The sequence below is a fragment of the Mixophyes fleayi genome, chromosome 1 (genome assembly GCF_038048845.1).
Source record: "Mixophyes fleayi isolate aMixFle1 chromosome 1, aMixFle1.hap1, whole genome shotgun sequence".
Classification (NCBI taxonomy): Eukaryota; Metazoa; Chordata; class Amphibia; order Anura; family Limnodynastidae; genus Mixophyes; species Mixophyes fleayi.
Window position 1 is genome coordinate 3468297 of NC_134402.1, and position 19524 is coordinate 3487820.

Here is a 19524-nt window from a genome sequence, read left to right on the forward strand (position 1 = left end):
TGGCATCAGAGGGGTTAAGGTCCCTGTGCTGGGTATAAGGAGGAGAAAGTGAGGTGTATGTGGCATCTGAGGGGTTAAGGTCACTGTGCTGGGTATAAGGAGGAGACAGTGAGGTGTATGTGGCATGTGAGGGGTTATGGTCTCGGTACTGGGTATAAGGAGGAGACAGTGAGGTGTATGTGGCATGTGAGGGGTTAAGGTCTCGGTGCTGGGTATAAGGAGGAGACAGTGAGGTGTATGCGGCATCTGAGGGGTTAAGGTCCCTGTGCTGGGTATAAGGAGGAGACAGTGAGGTGTATGTGGCATGTGAGGGGTTATGGTCTCGGTACTGGGTATAAGGAGGAGACAGTGAGGTGTATGTGGCATCTGAGGGGTTAAGGTCCCTGTGCTGGGTATAAGGAGGAGACAGTGAGGTGTATGTGGCATCTGAGGGGTTAAGGTCTCGGTGCTGGGTATAAGGAGGAGACAGTGAGGTGTATGTGGCATCTGAGGGGTTAAGGTCTCGGTGCTGGGTATAAGGAGGAGACAGTGAGGTGTATGTGGCATCTGAGGGGTTAAGGTCCCTGTGCTGGGTATAAGGAGGAGACAGTGAGGTGTATGTGGCATCAGAGGGGTTAAGGTCCCTGTGCTGGACATAAGGAGGAGACAGTGAGGTGTATGTGGCATCTGAGGGGTTAAGGTCTCGGTGCTGGGTATAAGGAGGAGACAGTGAGGTGTATGTGGCATGTGAGGGGTTAAGGTCTCGGTGCTGGGTATAAGGAGGAGACAGTGAGGTGTATGTGGCATCTGAGGGGTTAAGGTCCCTGTGCTGGGTATAAGGAGGAGAAAGTGAGGTGTATGTGGCATCTGAGGGGTTAAGGTCACTGTGCTGGGTATAAGGAGGAGACAGTGAGGTGTATGTGGCATGTGAGGGGTTATGGTCTCGGTACTGGGTATAAGGAGGAGACAGTGAGGTGTATGTGGCATGTGAGGGGTTAAGGTCTCGGTGCTGGGTATAAGGAGGAGACAGTGAGGTGTATGCGGCATCTGAGGGGTTAAGGTCCCTGTGCTGGGTATAAGGAGGAGACAGTGAGGTGTATGTGGCATGTGAGGGGTTATGGTCTCGGTACTGGGTATAAGGAGGAGACAGTGAGGTGTATGTGGCATCTGAGGGGTTAAGGTCCCTGTGCTGGGTATAAGGAGGAGACAGTGAGGTGTATGTGGCATCTGAGGGGTTAAGGTCTCGGTGCTGGGTATAAGGAGGAGACAGTGAGGTGTATGTGGCATCTGAGGGGTTAAGGTCTCGGTGCTGGGTATAAGGAGGAGACAGTGAGGTGTATGTGGCATCTGAGGGGTTAAGGTCCCTGTGCTGGGTATAAGGAGGAGACAGTGAGGTGTATGTGGCATCAGAGGGGTTAAGGTCCCTGTGCTGGACATAAGGAGGAGACAGTGAGGTGTATGTGGCATCTGAGGGGTTAAGGTCTCGGTGCTGGGTATAAGGAGGAGACAGTGAGGTGTATGTGGCATCTGAGGGGTTAAGGTCCCTGTGCTGGGTATAAGGAGGAGACAGTGAGGTGTATGTGGCATGTGAGGGGTTAAGGTCCCTGTGCTGGGTATAAGGAGGAGACAGTGATGTGTATGTGGCATGTGAGGGGTTAAGGTCCCTGTGCTGGGTATAAGGAGGAGACAGTGAGGTGTATGTGGCATCTGAGGGGTTAAGGTCTCGGTGCTGGGTATAAGGAGGAGACAGTGAGGTGTATCTGGCATCAGAGGGGTTAAGGTCCCTGTGCTGGGTATAAGGAGGAGACAGTGAGGTGTATGTGGCATGTGAGGGGTTAAGGTCTCGGTGCTGGGTATAAGGAGGAGACAGTGAGGTGTATGTGGCATCTGAGGGGTTAAGGTCTCGGTGCTGGGTATAAGGAGGAGACAGTGAGGTGTATGTGGCATCTGAGGGGTTAAGGTCCCTGTGCTGGGTATAAGGAGGAGACAGTGAGGTGTATCTGGCATCAGAGGGGTTAAGGTCCCTGTGCTGGGTATAAGGAGGAGACAGTGAGGTGTATGTGGCATGTGAGGGGTTAAGGTCTCGGTGCTGGGTATAAGGAGGAGACAGTGAGGTGTATGTGGCATCTGAGGGGTTAAGGTCTCGGTGCTGGGTATAAGGAGGAGACAGTGAGGTGTATGTGGCATCTGAGGGGTTAAGGTCCCTGTGCTGGGTATAAGGAGGAGACAGTGAGGTGTATGTGGCATCAGAGGGGTTAAGGTCCCTGTGCTGGACATAAGGAGGAGACAGTGAGGTGTATGTGGCATCTGAGGGGTTAAGGTCTCGGTGCTGGGTATAAGGAGGAGACAGTGAGGTGTATGTGGCATCTGAGGGGTTAAGGTCCCTGTGCTGGGTATAAGGAGGAGACAGTGAGGTGTATGTGGCATCAGAGGGGTTAAGGTCACTGTGCTGGGTATAAGGAGGAGACAGTGAGGTGTATGTGGCATCTGAGGGGTTAAGGTCCCTGTGCTGGGTATAAGGAGGAGACAGTGAGGTGTATGTGGCATCTGAGGGGTTAAGGTCACTGTGCTGGGTATAAGGAGGAGACAGTGAGGTGTATGTGGCATGTGAGGGGTTAAGGTCACTGTGCTGGGTATAAGGAGGAGACAGTGAGGTGTATGTGGCATCTGAGGGGTTAAGGTCTCTGTGCTGGGTATAAGGAGGAGACAGTGAGGTGTATGTGGCATGTGAGGGGTTAAGGTCCCTGTGCTGGGTATAAGGAGGAGACAGTGAGGTGTATGTGGCATCTGAGGGGTTAAGGTCACTGCTGGGTATAAGGAGGAGACAGTGAGGTGTATGTGGCATCTGAGGGGTTAAGGTCACTGCTGGGTATAAGGAGGAGACAGTGAGGTGTATGTGGCATCTGAGGGGTTAAGGTCCCTGTGCTGGGTATAAGGAGGAGACAGTGAGGTGTATGTGGCATCTGAGGGGTTAAGGTCACTGTGCTGGGTATAAGGAGGAGACAGTGAGGTGTATGTGGCATCTGAGGGGTTAAGGTCCCTGTGCTGGGTATAAGGAGGAGACAGTGAGGTGTATGTGGCATCTGAGGGGTTAAGATCCTTGTGCTGGGTATAAGGAGGAGACAGTGAGGTGTATGTGGCATCTGAGGGGTTAAGATCCCTGTGCTGGGTATAAGGAGGAGACAGTGAGGTGTATGTGGCATCAGAGGGGTTAAGGTCCCTGTGCTGGGTATAAGGAGGAGACAGTGAGGTGTATGTGGCATCTGAGGGGTTAAGGTCTCGGTGCTGGGTATAAGGAGGAGACAGTGAGGTGTATGTGGCATCTGAGGGGTTAAGGTCCCTGTGCTGGGTATAAGGAGGAGACAGTGAGGTGTATGTGGCATCAGAGGGGTTAAGGTCACTGTGCTGGGTATAAGGAGGAGACAGTGAGGTGTATGTGGCATCTGAGGGGTTAAGATCCCTGTGCTGGGTATAAGGAGTAGACAGTGGGGTGTATGTGGCATCTGAGGGGTTAAGATCCCTGTGCTGGGTATAAGGAGGAGACAGTGAGGTGTATGTGGCATCTGAGGGGTTAAGGTCCCTGTGCTGGGTATAAGGAGGAGACAGTGAGGTGTATGTGGCATCTGAGGGGTTAAGGTCTCGGTGCTGGGTATAAGGAGGAGACAGTGAGGTGTATGTGGCATCTGAGGGGTTAAGGTCCCTGTGCTGGGTATAAGGAGGAGACAGTGAGGTGTATGTGGCATGTGAGGGGTTAAGGTCCCTGTGCTGGGTATAAGGAGGAGACAGTGAGGTGTATGTGGCATGTGAGGGGTTAAGGTCCCTGTGCTGGGTATAAGGAGGAGACAGTGAGGTGTATGTGGCATCTGAGGGGTTAAGGTCACTGCTGGGTATAAGGAGGAGACAGTGAGGTGTATGTGGCATCTGAGGGGTTAAGGTCCCTGTGCTGGGTATAAGGAGGAGACAGTGAGGTGTATGTGGCATCTGAGGGGTTAAGGTCCCTGTGCTGGGTATAAGGAGGAGACAGTGAGGTGTATGTGGCATGTGAGGGGTTAAGGTCCCTGTGCTGGGTATAAGGAGGAGACAGTGAGGTGTATGTGGCATCTGAGGGGTTAAGGTCTCGGTGCTGGGTATAAGGAGGGAACAGTGAGGTGTATGTGGCATCTGAGGGGTTAAGGTCCCTGTGCTGGGTATAAGGAGGAGACAGTGAGGTGTATGTGGCATGTGAGGGGTTAAGGTCCCTGTGCTGGGTATAAGGAGGAGACAGTGAGGTGTATGTGGCATGTGAGGGGTTAAGGTCCCTGTGCTGGGTATAAGGAGGAGACAGTGAGGTGTATGTGGCATCTGAGGGGTTAAGGTCCCTGTGCTGGGTATAAGGAGGAGACAGTGAGGTGTATGTGGCATCTGAGGGGTTAAGGTCTCGGTGCTGGGTATAAGGAGGAGACAGTGAGGTGTATGTGGCATCTGAGGGGTTAAGGTCTCGGTGCTGGGTATAAGGAGGAGACAGTGAGGTGTATGTGGCATCTGAGGGGTTAAGGTCACTGCTGGGTATAAGGAGGAGACAGTGAGGTGTATGTGGCATCTGAGGGTTTAAGGTCCCTGTACTGGGTATAAGGAGGAGACAGTGAGGTGTATGTGGCATCTGAGGGGTTAAGGTCCCTGTGCTGGGTATAAGGAGGAGACAGTGATGTGTATGTGGCATCTGAGGGGTTAAGGTCTCGGTGCTGGGTATAAGGAGGAGACAGTGAGGTGTATGTGGCATCTGAGGGGTTAAGGTCTCAGTGCTGGGTATAAGGAGGAGACAGTGAGGTGTATGTGGCATCAGAGGGGTTAAGGTCACTGTGCTGGGTATAAGGAGGAGAAAGTGAGGTGTATGTGGCATCTGAGGGGTTAAGGTCTCAGTGCTGGGTATAAGGAGGAGACAGTGAGGTGTATGTGGCATCTGAGGGGTTAAGGTCTCGGTGCTGGGTATAAGGAGGAGACAGTGAGGTGTATGTGGCATCAGAGGGGTTAAGGTCTCAGTGCTGGGTATAAGGAGGAGACAGTGAGGTGTATGTGGCATCTGAGGGGTTAAGGTCCCTGTGCTGGGTATAAGGAGGAGACAGTGAGGTGTATGTGGCATCTGAGGGGTTAAGGTCCCTGTGCTGGGTATAAGGAGGAGACAGTGAGGTGTATGTGGCATCTGAGGGGTTAAGGTCACTGTGCTGGGTATAAGGAGGAGACAGTGAGGTGTATGTGGCATCTGAGGGGTTAAGGTCCCTGTGCTGGGTATAAGGAGGAGACAGTGAGGTGTATGTGGCATCAGAGGGGTTAAGGTCTCGGTGCTGGGTATAAGGAGGAGACAGTGATGTGTATGTGGCATCTGAGGGGTTAAGGTCTCAGTGCTGGGTATAAGGAGGGAACAGTGAGGTGGATGTGGCATCTGAGGGGTTAAGGTCTCAGTGCTGGGTATAAGGAGGAGACAGTGAGGTGTATGTGGCATCAGAGGGGTTAAGGTCACTGTGCTGGGTATAAGGAGGAGAAAGTGAGGTGTATGTGGCATCTGAGGGGTTAAGGTCCCTGTGCTGGGTATAAGGAGGAGACAGTGAGGTGTATGTGGCATCTGAGGGGTTAAGGTCTCAGTGCTGGGTATAAGGAGGAGACAGTGAGGTGTATGTGGCATCTGAGGGGTTAAGGTCTCGGTACTGGGTATAAGTAGGAGACAGTGAGGTGTATGTGGCATGTGAGGGGTTAAGGTCTCAGTGCTGGGTATAAGGAGGGAACAGTGAGGTGGATGTGGCATCTGAGGGGTTAAGGTCTCTGTGCTGGGTATAAGGAGGAGACAGTGAGGTGTATGTGGCACCTGAGGGGTTAAGGTCCCTGTGCTGGGTATAAGGAGGAGACAGTGAGGTGTATGTGGCATTAGAGGGGTTAAGGTCCCTGTGCTGGGTATAAGGAGGAGACAGTGAGGTGTATGTGGCATGTGAGGGGTTAAGGTCTCGGTGCTGGGTATAAGGAGGAGACAGTGAGGTGTATGTGGCATCTGAGGGGTTAAGGTCTCAGTGCTGGGTATAAGGAGGAGACAGTGAGGTGTATGTGGCATCTGAGGGGTTAAGGTCCCTGTGCTGGGTATAAGGAGGAGACAGTGAGGTGTATGTTGCATCAGAGGGGTTAAGGTCTCTGTGCTGGGTATAAGGAGGAGACAGTGATGTGTATGTGGCATCAGAGGGGTTAAGGTCCCGGTGCTGGGTATAAGGAGGAGACAGTGATGTGTATGTGGCATGTGAGGGGTTAAGGTCTCGGTGCTGGGTATAAGGAGGAGACAGTGAGGTGTATGTGGCATCTGAGGGGTTAAGGTCCCTGTGCTGGGTATAAGGAGGAGACAGTGAGGTGTATGTGGCATGTGAGGGGTTAAGGTCTCGGTGCTGGGTATAAGGAGGAGACAGTGAGGTGTATGTGGCATCTGAGGGGTTAAGGTCCCTGTGCTGGGTATAAGGAGGAGACAGTGAGGTGTATGTGGCATCTGAGGGGTTAAGGTCTCGGTGCTGGGTATAAGGAGGAGACAGTGAGGTGTATGTGGCATCTGAGGGGTTAAGGTCCCTTTGCTGGGTATAAGGAGGAGACAGTGAGGTGTATGTGGCATCTGAGGGGTTAAGGTCTCTGTGCTGGGTATAAGGAGGAGACAGTGAGGTGTATGTGGCATGTGAGGGGTTAAGGTCCCTGTGCTGGGTATAAGGAGGAGACAGTGAGGTGTATGTGGCATCTGAGGGGTTAAGGTCTCGGTGCTGGGTATAAGGAGGAGACAGTGAGGTGTATGTGGCATCTGAGGGGTTAAGGTCTCTGTGCTGGGTATAAGGAGGAGACAGTGAGGTGTATGTGGCATGTGAGGGGTTAAGGTCTCGGTGCTGGGTATAAGGAGGAGACAGTGAGGTGTATGTGGCATCTGAGGGGTTAAGGTCTCAGTGCTGGGTATAAGGAGGAGACAGTGAGGTGTATGTGGCATCTGAGGGGTTAAGGTCTCGGTACTGGGTATAAGTAGGAGACAGTGAGGTGTATGTGGCATGTGAGGGGTTAAGGTCTCAGTGCTGGGTATAAGGAGGGAACAGTGAGGTGGATGTGGCATCTGAGGGGTTAAGGTCTCTGTGCTGGGTATAAGGAGGAGACAGTGAGGTGTATGTGGCACCTGAGGGGTTAAGGTCCCTGTGCTGGGTATAAGGAGGAGACAGTGAGGTGTATGTGGCATTAGAGGGGTTAAGGTCCCTGTGCTGGGTATAAGGAGGAGACAGTGAGGTGTATGTGGCATGTGAGGGGTTAAGGTCTCGGTGCTGGGTATAAGGAGGAGACAGTGAGGTGTATGTGGCATCACAGGGGTTAAGGTCTCTGTGCTGGGTATAAGGAGGAGACAGTGAGGTGTATGTGGCATCTGAGGGGTTAAGGTCCCTGTGCTGGGTATAAGGAGGAGACAGTGAGGTGTATGTGGCATCTGAGGGGTTAAGGTCTCGGTGCTGGGTATAAGGAGGAGACAGTGAGGTGTATGTGGCATCTGAGGGGTTAAGGTCTCTGTGCTGGGTATAAGGAGGAGACAGTGATGTGTATGTGGCATCAGAGGGGTTAAGGTCCCGGTGCTGGGTATAAGGAGGAGACAGTGATGTGTATGTGGCATGTGAGGGGTTAAGGTCTCGGTGCTGGGTATAAGGAGGAGACAGTGAGGTGTATGTGGCATCTGAGGGGTTAAGGTCCCTGTGCTGGGTATAAGGAGGAGACAGTGAGGTGTATGTGGCATGTGAGGGGTTAAGGTCTCGGTGCTGGGTATAAGGAGGAGACAGTGAGGTGTATGTGGCATCTGAGGGGTTAAGGTCCCTGTGCTGGGTATAAGGAGGAGACAGTGAGGTGTATGTGGCATCTGAGGGGTTAAGGTCTCGGTGCTGGGTATAAGGAGGAGACAGTGAGGTGTATGTGGCATCTGAGGGGTTAAGGTCCCTGTGCTGGGTATAAGGAGGAGACAGTGAGGTGTATGTGGCATCAGAGGGGTTAAGGTCTCGGTGCTGGGTATAAGGAGGAGACAGTGAGGTGTATGTTGCTGTCTCCTCAGACCAAGTGGCTGCACAGTTCTGAGAAGCTCATTTGATCCCTCTCATTCCTGCATTTAGCTGCCTTTAAGAGGCCAGTGCCGTTAGCACTGAGCTCTCGATGAGCTGTCTAATTGCATTATGTCGGCTGCTGGCTGCTGGCATCTCAGGGAGGGCCCATGGGCTCAGGATACTGCTTACTGTAACAGCCTCATTTACTAGAAAACGCAGCGATTTGCTTGAATAATTAATGGCAGCCGGTCACAGCACTCAGAGGAACTATAAGGGATGAGATGGAATTATGATGGATGGGATCTGCGTGCTTATCATTCACAGTCTTCATGCTCAAATACACCCTTCCATCCCCTCTCAGGACATGCATGTAGCCATGTACTAGAAGACAGTGACGTTACGTTGAAATCTTGTGCAATGTAAGTTTCATGGTGGAACGTTTTGCAGAGGTGATTACCTGTGATACAATCTTCAGTTTCCCCTATTTCTTCAGTGGTCCACGGAGCACCATTCACTGAGCAAAAACAGAATATTCCCACTCCTCAAATTTATTCCAGAGTAATCTCCCCCTTCTGTAATGCCCTGAGTCCATACAAAACATGTAACACTCGGCTAGATTTAAGTTTCCTTATCTCCCGTACCTAACATTAGTTTGTTTGTGCTTTCCCTGAAACTTAGATAGAAATGAGAGAAATGTACAGACCCGATATGTCCGCCATACATAGGCCAGGTGGGATCTAGTTACTAGTCCTCTTGTTGATTTTAAAAGGACTGCAATGATGTGAGCACCACCAAATCCAATATAGCTAGGTTACTGTGTGTATATTTTTATGGTGCCAGGCAATGTACACAGAGGTCATTTACTAAGAGCTCCCAATGTGTAAAGCAAAACGCGTTGGCTTTGCATGTCGATGGTCTTCCAGTGCTCTCTTCCAGGAGAACCACCTCTGCAGAGTAATATTGTTTCTCAATCTGCGGATAGGTGGAAAAATCTTTACTGTGCAAAAGTACAAATGTGTCATTGAAGTCCCACCGTCCACCACTTTATTAACACCGCCTTATTACTAGAGATGAGCGCACTCAGATTTCCTGAATCCGAGCCCACCCGAACGTTGCCGATCCGAGTCGGATCCGAGACAGATCCGGGTATTGGCGCCAAATGAAAACTTGAAAGCGAGGCTCCGAGTCATAATCCCGCTGTCGGATCTCGCGATACTTGGATCCTATAAATTCCCCGCTAGTCGCCGCCATCTTCACTCGGGCATTGATCAGGGTAGAGGGAGGTTGTGTTAGGTGGTCCTCTGTCCTGGTAGATCTCGTGCTGTGCTGTTTAGTTCTGTGCTGTGCTGTGCTGTGTTCTGCAGTATCAGTCCAGTGGTGCTGTGTGCTGTGCTCTGTCAATTTTGAGTTCAGTGGTGCTGCTGGGTCCTGTGTGCTGTGTCCTGTTCAGTCCAGTGGTGCTGTGTCCTGTGCTCTGTGCTTCTAAGGGCATAGTTATTTCCCCAATATTCCCAAGTGTTTAAAAAATTAAAAAAAAGTTATAAAAAAAAATACAAAAAAATAATTTAAAAAAAATTTAATTACAACAAAATTTGCAAAACCAATCCAGCAGTATAAGCCCATTGGTATTGTCTGCAATATTACCAAGTTCACACATTCAGCAGTATCTTGTGCTACATATAATGGAGAGCAAAAATTTGGAGGATAAAGTAGGGAAAGATCAAGACCCACTTCCTCCTAATGCTGAAGCTGCTGCCACTAGTCATGACATAAACGATGAAATGCCATCAACGTCGTCTTCCAAGCCCGATGCCCAATCTCCTAGTACAGGGCATGTAAAATCCAAAAAGCCCAAGTTCTCAAAAAAAAGCAAAAAGAGAAACTTAAAATTATCTGAGGAGAAACGTAAAGTTGGCAATATGCCATTTACGACACGTAGTGGCAAGGAACGGCTTAGGCCCTGGCCCGTGTTCATGACTAGTGGTCCATCTTCACCCAAGGATCTTATCCCTCCTCCTCCTCCCCCCCCTACAAAAAATTGAAGAGAGTTATGCTGTCAGCAACAAAACAGCAAACAACTCTGCCTTCTAAAGAGAAATTATCACAAATCCCCAAGGCGAGTCCAAGGGTGTTGGTGGTTGTCAAGCCTGACCTTCCCATCACTGTACGGGAATAGGTGGCTCGGGAGGAGGCTATTGATGATGTAGCTGGCGCTGTGGAGGAACTTGATGATGAGGATGGTGATGTGGTTATTGTAAATGAGGCACCAGGGGGGGAAACAGCTGATGTCCATGGGATGAAAAAGCCCATCGTCATGCCTGGTCAGAAGACCAAAAAATGCACCTCTTCGGTCTGGAGTTATTTTTATCCAAATCCGGACAACCATTGTATGGCCATATATAACTTATGTAAAGCTCAAATAAGCAGGGGTAAGGATCTTGCCCACCTAGGGACATCCTCCCTTATACGTCACCTGAATAACCTTCATAGTTCAGTGGTTAGTTCAGGAACTGGGGCTAGGACCGTCATTGGTACAGGGACACCTAAATCCTGTGGTCCAGTTGGATACACACCAGCAACACCCTCCTCGTCAACTTCCTCCACGATCTCCATCAGATTGAGTCCTGCAGCCAAAGTCAGCAGCCAGACTGAGTCCTCTTCTATACGGGATTCATCCGAGGAATCCTGCAGCGGTACGCCTACTACTGCCACTGCTGCTGTTGCTGCTGTTGCTGCTGTTAGTCAGTCATCTTCCCAGAGGGGAAGCCGTAAGACCGCTAAGTCTTTCACAAAACAATTGACCATCCAACAGTCGTTTGCCATGACCACAAAATACGATAGTAGTCACCCTATTGCAAAGCGTATAACTGCGGCTGTAACTGCAATGTTGGTGTTAGACGTGCGCCCGGTGTCCGCCATCAGTGGAGTGGGATTTAGAGGGTTGATGGAGGTATTGTGTCCCCGGTACCAAATCCCATCGAGATTCGACTTCACTAGGCAGGCGATACCCGGGATGTACAGAGAAGTACGATCAAGTGTCCTCAGTGCTCTAAAAAATGCGGTTGTACCCACTGTCCACTTAACCACGGACATGTGGACAAGTGGTTCTGAGCAAATGAAGGACTATATGACTGTGACAGCCCACTGGGTAGATGCATCCCCTTCCGCAGCAACAGCAGCAGCTGCATCAGTAGCAGCATCTACTATGATATATTGTGGTGACCACTCCTCTACGCATTCCAGGTACATTTATTGGTGTAATTAAGACCAGTTGATGGTTTTCTTATTATATTGTGGGGACCACTCCACTACGCAGTCCAGAAAGATACCTCGTTGCAAAGTTTTGGACTAATAACTATATTGTGAGGTGTTCAGAATACACTGTAAATTAGTGGAAATGCTTGTTATTGAATGTTATTGAGGTTAATAATAGCGTAGGAGTGAAAATAAGCCCAAAAACTTGAATTTTGAACTTTTTATGCTTTTTTCAAAAAAAATCCGAATCCAAAACCTTAAATCCGAACCAAAACCTTTCGGCAGGTGTTTTGCGAAACAAATCCGAACCCAAAACATCACGGAAATCCGAATCCAAAACACAAAACACGAGACACCAAAAGTTGCCGGTGCACATCCCTACTTATTACATCAAACGTTTCCTTTTTTGCTCCTGAAACACTGCTCAGTTTAACCTCATTTGCAGAAGAGTCAGGGGCTATGAGAGCTGACTTTGTTACCTGTGGCTTTTTGTGTTTTTGAAACATTTTATTTGCTTGAAATGCATTTCTTTGTTGAAGTGGTCCACAATATACAGGTGTGAAATACATCCCATTTACAGTATAGAACAAGAGCTGGAGACCACCCACTCTGCTGTGTTGCTGATTGGAGATGGCCGTGTGCCCTCTACGCCATATGAAGTGTCTCATCTCTTCCCCTTTTCTCATTTAAGTAATATTGCTCCATATACTGAAATCTACTTTCTGCAATGCTCCACAAATTGAGGTGCTTTGGTTCGCTGACTCTGTACTTCGCTAGAAATGCCTTCACTCCACCTAAATGTGCCCATCATGCTCTTTAAGCCTCTGCGCTAAGGCATTTATCCAGGCACACTTACATCGATGGAGGCGCATGGCATGACAAAAGCTGAATTTTAGCTGAGCAGCAGCCAATATGCGCTTTGTAAATGATTTACAGAGCCTTAAAGTGTGAACAGTATGTTGTGTAGAACACCAGGTTCTGAGAGATGTCCTTGGCATGAAGAACTTACAATCTATAGCTAGGTGGAGACATATCTAGGTAGGCAAGAGTGCTTAGCCACCATTTCTGATAACAGGTGATGGTACAATTAGTGCACACGTAATCAGGCTTTGTAGCATTGATAACATTTCAATTTAGATATCGAAAGTAAGGAGTGTCATTAAAGCAGGGGCAAAGGTATATGCTTCATTGTCCCAGGGCAAAATCTGATCCAAGACCCTCTTCCTCCACATAAATATTCCCAGTATATAAGTAACATTTCACCGAAGGACTGTATCACGAGACCCCACCAATGGACAGAACTCTTTTCATTGCCTGAAAAACCACCATTGCAGAGATCTCCACCTGCACAAAGTTTTACTCCACTACTTCCATGTGGCTGGAGCTTCTGTAGCTAAGTGATGTGCTCATAGCTCTCTATAGGAAAGGTCACTCCAGAGACCTAATTGGAGCTTCTACTTAGAAGTAGAGGACACTGCACTACTGGGCTCTGTCTATATACCCTACTCCCTAACCTAACAGCAGTCAGGAGGTAACAGGATTGAATGCATATTTGACTGTCAGTAGGAGATGTGAAGGAATTAGAGATAAGCAGTCAGTTGGTGGAATCAGCTTCTTTATAAAGTGTTTCTCTTATTTCTGAAGTAAGTAACAAAGGCCTGTGGGGAATGAATGGGGGAGAAAGTAGCCATAAAAGAAGTTTGACAAAATGACATACAAATATATAATACAATAGGTTCTTCTAAAATAAAAAGAAATAAAACAACAGAAACGATAACTTACAGTTGATCAGTTTCTGCCTTGCTGGGGGAAGCAGAAATAAAGGAACACTGCTCAATATGAAATTGACTCCTAAAAAGTGACAATTTTTAGAGTTAGAGGATATTTTAAAACATGCTGCAGGTAACAACAGCCTCCCTTCCTCTGAAGACAGAACTCAAAAGTCTATGTAAATGCAAATCATTTGTTTATGACCTCTGCTCAAACACCTTTCAAGTCAGGTTTTCTTTACCATGGCCTAACTTCTCACCAGAATGTCCTACAAAGATGATATTACCTCCACACAACAGGTCATAAGTTTCCCATCATTTCATTCGTACCAAACATAACTCCTGTAAATATGATATTTGTGAAAATATGATACTTACCTGTGTCATTATTACCTGTCATTTACACTTATCCCAGCTGCTCTGACACCCCTGTTGAGATGTCCTAAAATCCCTGATGTTATTGAGGTAACTTTAAAGAGAGATTTCAAAGACCTCTGTTTTACGACTAGTGCCATAAATTGGTATTGTGTACTTATCTGTGTCTGGGGCTCTCTTATCCATAAATTCTCCATGGAGAGAACAACAAAGTTTAGAAACAATCAAAAGAATACATTAATTTAGATTCAGGTTTCAAGTAGAGATGAGCGCACTCGGATTTATGAAATCCGAGCCCACCCGAACGTTGCCAATCCGAGTCGGATCCGAGACAGATCCGGGTATTGGCGCCAAATTCAAATCTGAAACTGAGGCTCTGACTCATAATCCCGTTGTCGGATCTCGCGATACTCGGATCCTATAAATTCCCCGCTAGTCGCCGCCATCTTCACTCGGGCATTGATCAGTGTAGAGGGAGGGTGTGTTAGGTGGTCCTCTGTCCTGCTATATCTCGTGCTGTTCAGTTAAGTTCTGTGCTGTTCAGTTAAGTTCTGTGCTGTGCTGTGCTGTGCTCAGTCCAGTGGTGCTGTGTCCTGTGCTCTGTCCTTCTGAGGTCAGTGGTGCTGCTGGGTCCTGTGCTGTGTCCTGTTCAGTCCAGTGGTGCTGTGTCCTGTGCTCTGTGCTTCTAAGGGCATAGTTATTTCCCCAATATTCCAAAGTGTTTAAAAAAATAAAAAAAAGTTATTTCAAAAAAATACAAAAAAATAATTACATTTTTTTTTAATTACAACAAAATTTGCACAACCAATCCTGCAGTATAAGCCCATTGGTACTGCAATATTACCAAGTTCACACATTCAGCAGTAAAAGTCCAGTGGTTCTGCAATATTACAAAGTTCACACATTCTGCAGTATCAGTCCAGTGGTTCTGTGTCCTGTGCTCTGTCCTGCTGAGTTCAGTAGTGCTGCTGGGTCCTGCGCTGTGTCCTGTTCAGTCCAGTGGTGCTGTGTCCTGTGCTCTGTGCTTCTAAGGGCATAGTTATTTCCCCATTATTCCCAAGTTTTTAAAAAATAAAAAAAAAGTTATAAAAAAAATTAAAATAAAAAAAAAATAAAAAAAATAATTATAACCAAATTTGCAAAGCCAATCCAGCAGTTTATAAGCCCATTGGTACTGCAATATTACCAAGTTCACACATTCAGCAGTAAAAGTCCAGTGGTACTGCTATTACAAAGTTCACTGATTCAGCAGTATAAGTCCAGTGCTACTCTCCTGTGCCGCATATAATTTCTAAAGGCTTTGCCGAGTGTGTGTGGATTAGGGGTACGCTCTCTTGTGCTACATATAATGGAAATCCAAAATTTGGAGGATAAAGTAGGGAAAGATGAAGACCCACTTCCTCCTAATGCTGAAGCTGCTGCCACTAGTCATGACATAGACGATGAAATGCCATCAACGTCGTCTGGCAAGCCCGATGCCCAATCTCCTAGTACAGGGCATGTAAAATCTAAAAAGCCCAAGTTCTCAAAAAATAGCAAAAAGAGAAACTTAAAATCATCTGAGAAGAAACGTAAAGTTGGCAATATGCCATTTACGACACGTAGTGGCAAGGAACGGCTTAGGCCCTGGCCTGTGTTCATGACTAGTGGTCCAGCTTTACCCAAGGATCTAAGCCCTCCTCCCCCCCCCTACAAAAAATTTAAGAGAGTTATGCTGTCAGCAACAACAACAAAACAGAAAAGAACTCTGTCTTCTAAACAGATGACATCACAAATCCCCAAGGCGAGTCCAAGGGTGTTGTTGGTTGTGAACCCTGACCTTCCCATCACTGTACGGGAAGAGGTGACTCCATCCAGCATTTGCAGCACGCCCTCTGCATATGCTGGAAGGATCACCCACAGTCCAGTTACAGATTTGGCTAATGAAGGTGTGAATGTTGTACACTGGGAGGAGGATATTGATGTAGCTGGCGCTGAGGAGGATGTTGATGATTATGATGCAGACAGATACCAAATTGCCTTTCTCAATTTCTATTTATATTCTAGATTATATAATGGCTGAAAAGTTTTCTGTTTTACTCCTAGTGGAGAGGGGATCTGATGCAGACAGATACCAAACTGCCTTTGTCCATTTCTTTGTATATTTGAATTTCTAGTTCTACAGTCTATGCAGGCTGCTTTATTTATATTCAACTACAAGTGTAGGGCGGGGGGGGGGGGGGATCATAGATAGCCACCAAAGTAACGTGGTCCATTTAATTTCCCTTTCTAGCTCCACAGTCTGTGCAGCCTGCTTTTTTTATCTTCAAAGTGTTTATATTTACAAGCCTTGCAATCTAAATTAACTAGAGGTAGTGACGTGGTAGAACTCCAAAAGGCAGTTTGGAAGCCCCTGTACAAACTGGCTCTATTTTTTAACTGAGTTGTCCCCCCTCCAGTGTGTACTCGGAAAGAGTTTTTAGTGCAGCGGGGAACCTGGTCAGTGAGCGGCGAAGGAGGTTGCTTCCTCACAATGTTGAAAAAATGATGTTTATAAAAATGAATAATCAATTCCTCAATGAAGTACAGCACTGCCCTCCAGACAGTACAGAGGGACTGTGGTTGTGGAGTCCAGCGGGGACGAATTGATAATGTGTGAGGAGGAGGAAGTACACACTGTAGGGGGAGAGGAATCAGAGGTTGAGGATGAGGACGACATCTTTCCTCAGTAGAGCCTGTTTAGTTTGTACAGGGAGAGATGAATTGTTTTATTGGTGTGGGGGCCCAAACAAACCAATCATTTCAGCCACAGTTGTTTGGTAGGCCCTGTCGCTGAAATGATTGGTTTGTTAAAGTGTGCATGTCCTATTTCAACAACATAAGGGTGGGTGGGAGGACCCAAGGACAATTCCATCTTGCAACTTTTTTTTTGGCATTATGTGACCATTCAACAGTCGTTTGCCATGTTCAAAAAGTAAAAGAAAATGCCAACAAATTCAATAAATTAAATCAAAAGTTAATAAATAAATGCCGTGGCATTATTTAAAACAAGAGCTTTTGACGTGCTAGAATTAGTGTAGTGTTAAGATGTTATAAACACTACACTTGGAAATTGGAGGAGGTATTGTGGCCCCGGTATCAAATTGGGTACCGGGGGCCACCCCACTACGCAGTCCAGATACTTGTTTGGTGGAATTCAGACCAGTTGAGGGTGTATTTATTTTATTGTGGCCCCGGTATCAAATTGGGTACCGGAGCCACCCCACTACGCAGTCCAGATACTTGTTTGGTGGAATTCAGACCAGTTGAGGGTGTATTTATTTTATTGTGGCCCCGGTATCAAATTGGGTACCGAGGCCACCCCACTACGCAGTCCAGATACTTGTTTGGTGGAATTCAGACCAGTTGAGGGTGTATTTATTTTATTGTGGGGACCACTCTATCTATACCACACTACAACTCTATACCACTCTATTTAATACTTTAATTCTATTTAATACTTTAATTCTATTACTAATTCCCATAAAGAGGAACTGCCGCTTCTATTTAATACTTTAATTCTATTAGTAGTTACCATAAAGAGGAACAAAATAAACCAATTTTACCAAAAGTATAATATGACTTAGACTTACAAACACTACACTTGAAAGATGGTGCCTTTAAATGAAAAAGTCAGTCTTCATTGCACGACTATGTGCAACAGGGACAGTTTTTTGGTTTACAAAGTCAACCAATAACACTTCGACCCTGTCTGTCTTTAACATACTTGATGGGATCTCAATGACGAATGGTCTGTACCATGTTTGGAGGAGGTATTGTGGCCCCGGTACCAAATTGGGTACCGGGGCCACTCCACTATGCAGTCCAGATAGAGGTATATCAGATATTAAACAACGTTGACTGTTGCTGCAAAAATTTTAAATAATATTGTGGGGAACACTACACTACGCAGTCCATAAACTTTTTGGGTGGAATTCAGACCTGTGTAGGGTTTTTTAATAATATTGTGGTGACCCACTCCTCTACGCAGTCCAGAAAGATACCTCGTTGCAACGTTTTGGACTAATAACTATATTTTGAGGTGTTCAGAATACACTGTAAATTAGTGGAAATGATTGTTATTGAATGTTATTGAGGTTAATAATAGCGTAGGAGTGAAAATAAGCCCAAAAACTTGATTTTTAAACTTTTTATGTTTTTTTCAAAAAAAATCAGAATCCAAAACCTTAAATCCGAACTGAGACCTTTCGTCAAGTGTTTTGCGAGACAAATCCGAACCCCAAAAATAATGAAAATCCGGATCCAAAACATAAAACACGAGACCTCAAAAGTCGCCGGTGCACATCCCTAGTTTCAAGTTTTGACCAATGCCTGGAGAGAGTTTCTCTGAGCGACACCAAGCTAATACTATTAATTCACAAACACAAATTTGCAGTTTTACACTTTTACATGCCTAGTAATTAGCTTGCATATGACACTACAAACGGGTTTTTGCAGTGAAGGAACCAAGTCTAGATGTGAAGGATTTACGCCAGCTCATTTGTAAATCGTATGGAGTGTTCAGGTTCAGCCAATAATTGTCATAGCTACACAAGAATTCATGTGGAAACATGACAAGAATTTGGCTGTTGATGAGGACTTGTAAACTAGTGTTCTCATCTCTGAGGGAAAAGGTACAACAATACACAACAAGACACCACAATACACCACAGGAGGTCATCATGCACCGACTGTGTAATATTGTTAATTGGTCACCATTTTATCAGACATAAATAAATATTACAAGGATGAAAGCAGAACATTCACAAGAGAGTTTAAATGGTGTGTTCAGTTCTGTCTGTAGTCTCTCCAGAGGTTCATCACATCCAAGGCATCTCCTGCCTACTCCTGCTGCTTGAATTTTCTCATCTAGCACATCAGGAAATCCGACAGGACATGTTTCATAAATATACTTAGTGATATACCAACAAGATGACTCTAATAAACATGTAATTTAATTTGCATGAGAGATCTAGAAAGAGACGTGGAAAGCTGGTGGGAGCATGCTATTGTGATACATAGTATTGTGGCAATTTTAATGATCGGATCGACCTTATTTTGGGGCACGAGCTTTGAGAGTCCTCAGAAGTTTTTGTGAATCTGTCTTAGGACAACATAGCACAGTTAGGAGTGTTATATGGTCATCATCTCTAAGTGCATATTACTGAAACAGCTGTTATATACAGGGCGGGGGGCTACAGAAGACGGGCATGACTATACAAAATATTGCCTGGTTAGAAGTAATACAATTATCGCTTTCTGGAGAAATTGTATGAAGCCTACAGCAGTGAGAGGAAGTGGACGGTGAACTTTGCATTCTCCTGTAGGGTTGTAGAATGTCCTATGGAATTGGTTCCTCATCGATTATAAGCCCTCTATAATTCACCCCCAAACCATATTACCCCCACTGCTAGGCTAACACTTGGGATGAGGTTGGAATTTGGTTTTTAATTTTCTCAAAACATACTGTTTTCTACATATGCCAGAAAGTTCCACTTTCATCTCTTCTGCCCACAGAACATTCTTTCAATTGCCTTTTGGATCATCTACAAGGTCTTTGGCAGACCTGTATGTTTTTTTGAGAGACCAGTGGTTTCCTCACATACACTCTGCTCTTGTTTTATTTCCTACTGGCCGACTCATGAGCTGGTTCATATATGGTGATTTTATTAGACAATGCATCCAAAATAAACCAAACTGTCCCAAAACCAGATTAGTGTGATCCCTGAGAATGCTGAAAACATGATCCAATTGTTATTGTTCCTGTCAGAAGACCATAATCTGTGTATAACACACATGTGCTGTTTAGATAGATATAAACTCTTGTCAGTAATTACTGTATAATCAGTGAGTTCTGATGTTTGTAGTCATGAAGGAAACCTGTATATCGGGAATCATGCACCCCCTACCTTAGAAGTCATCTCTACAGAAAAGTACTCCACCTATACTGCTTTTATATCGTCACATGACTCCTCAGTGACTTCTAACATCCATACAATTGACAGAAGAATGTTTATTACCCCATGTATATGTGTATATAATTCATGCACTTATCATCTCCTGCATTGACT

The 19524-nt window shown here is 46.4% G+C and overlaps 1 protein-coding gene across 5 annotated transcripts in view; it reads left to right on the forward strand.

Annotated features, from left to right (window-relative positions):
- Positions 1–19524, forward strand: part of LOC142098140 (transcription factor COE3-like) — a 119331-nt gene that overhangs the window by 26796 nt on the left and 73011 nt on the right. The window lies entirely within an intron of this gene.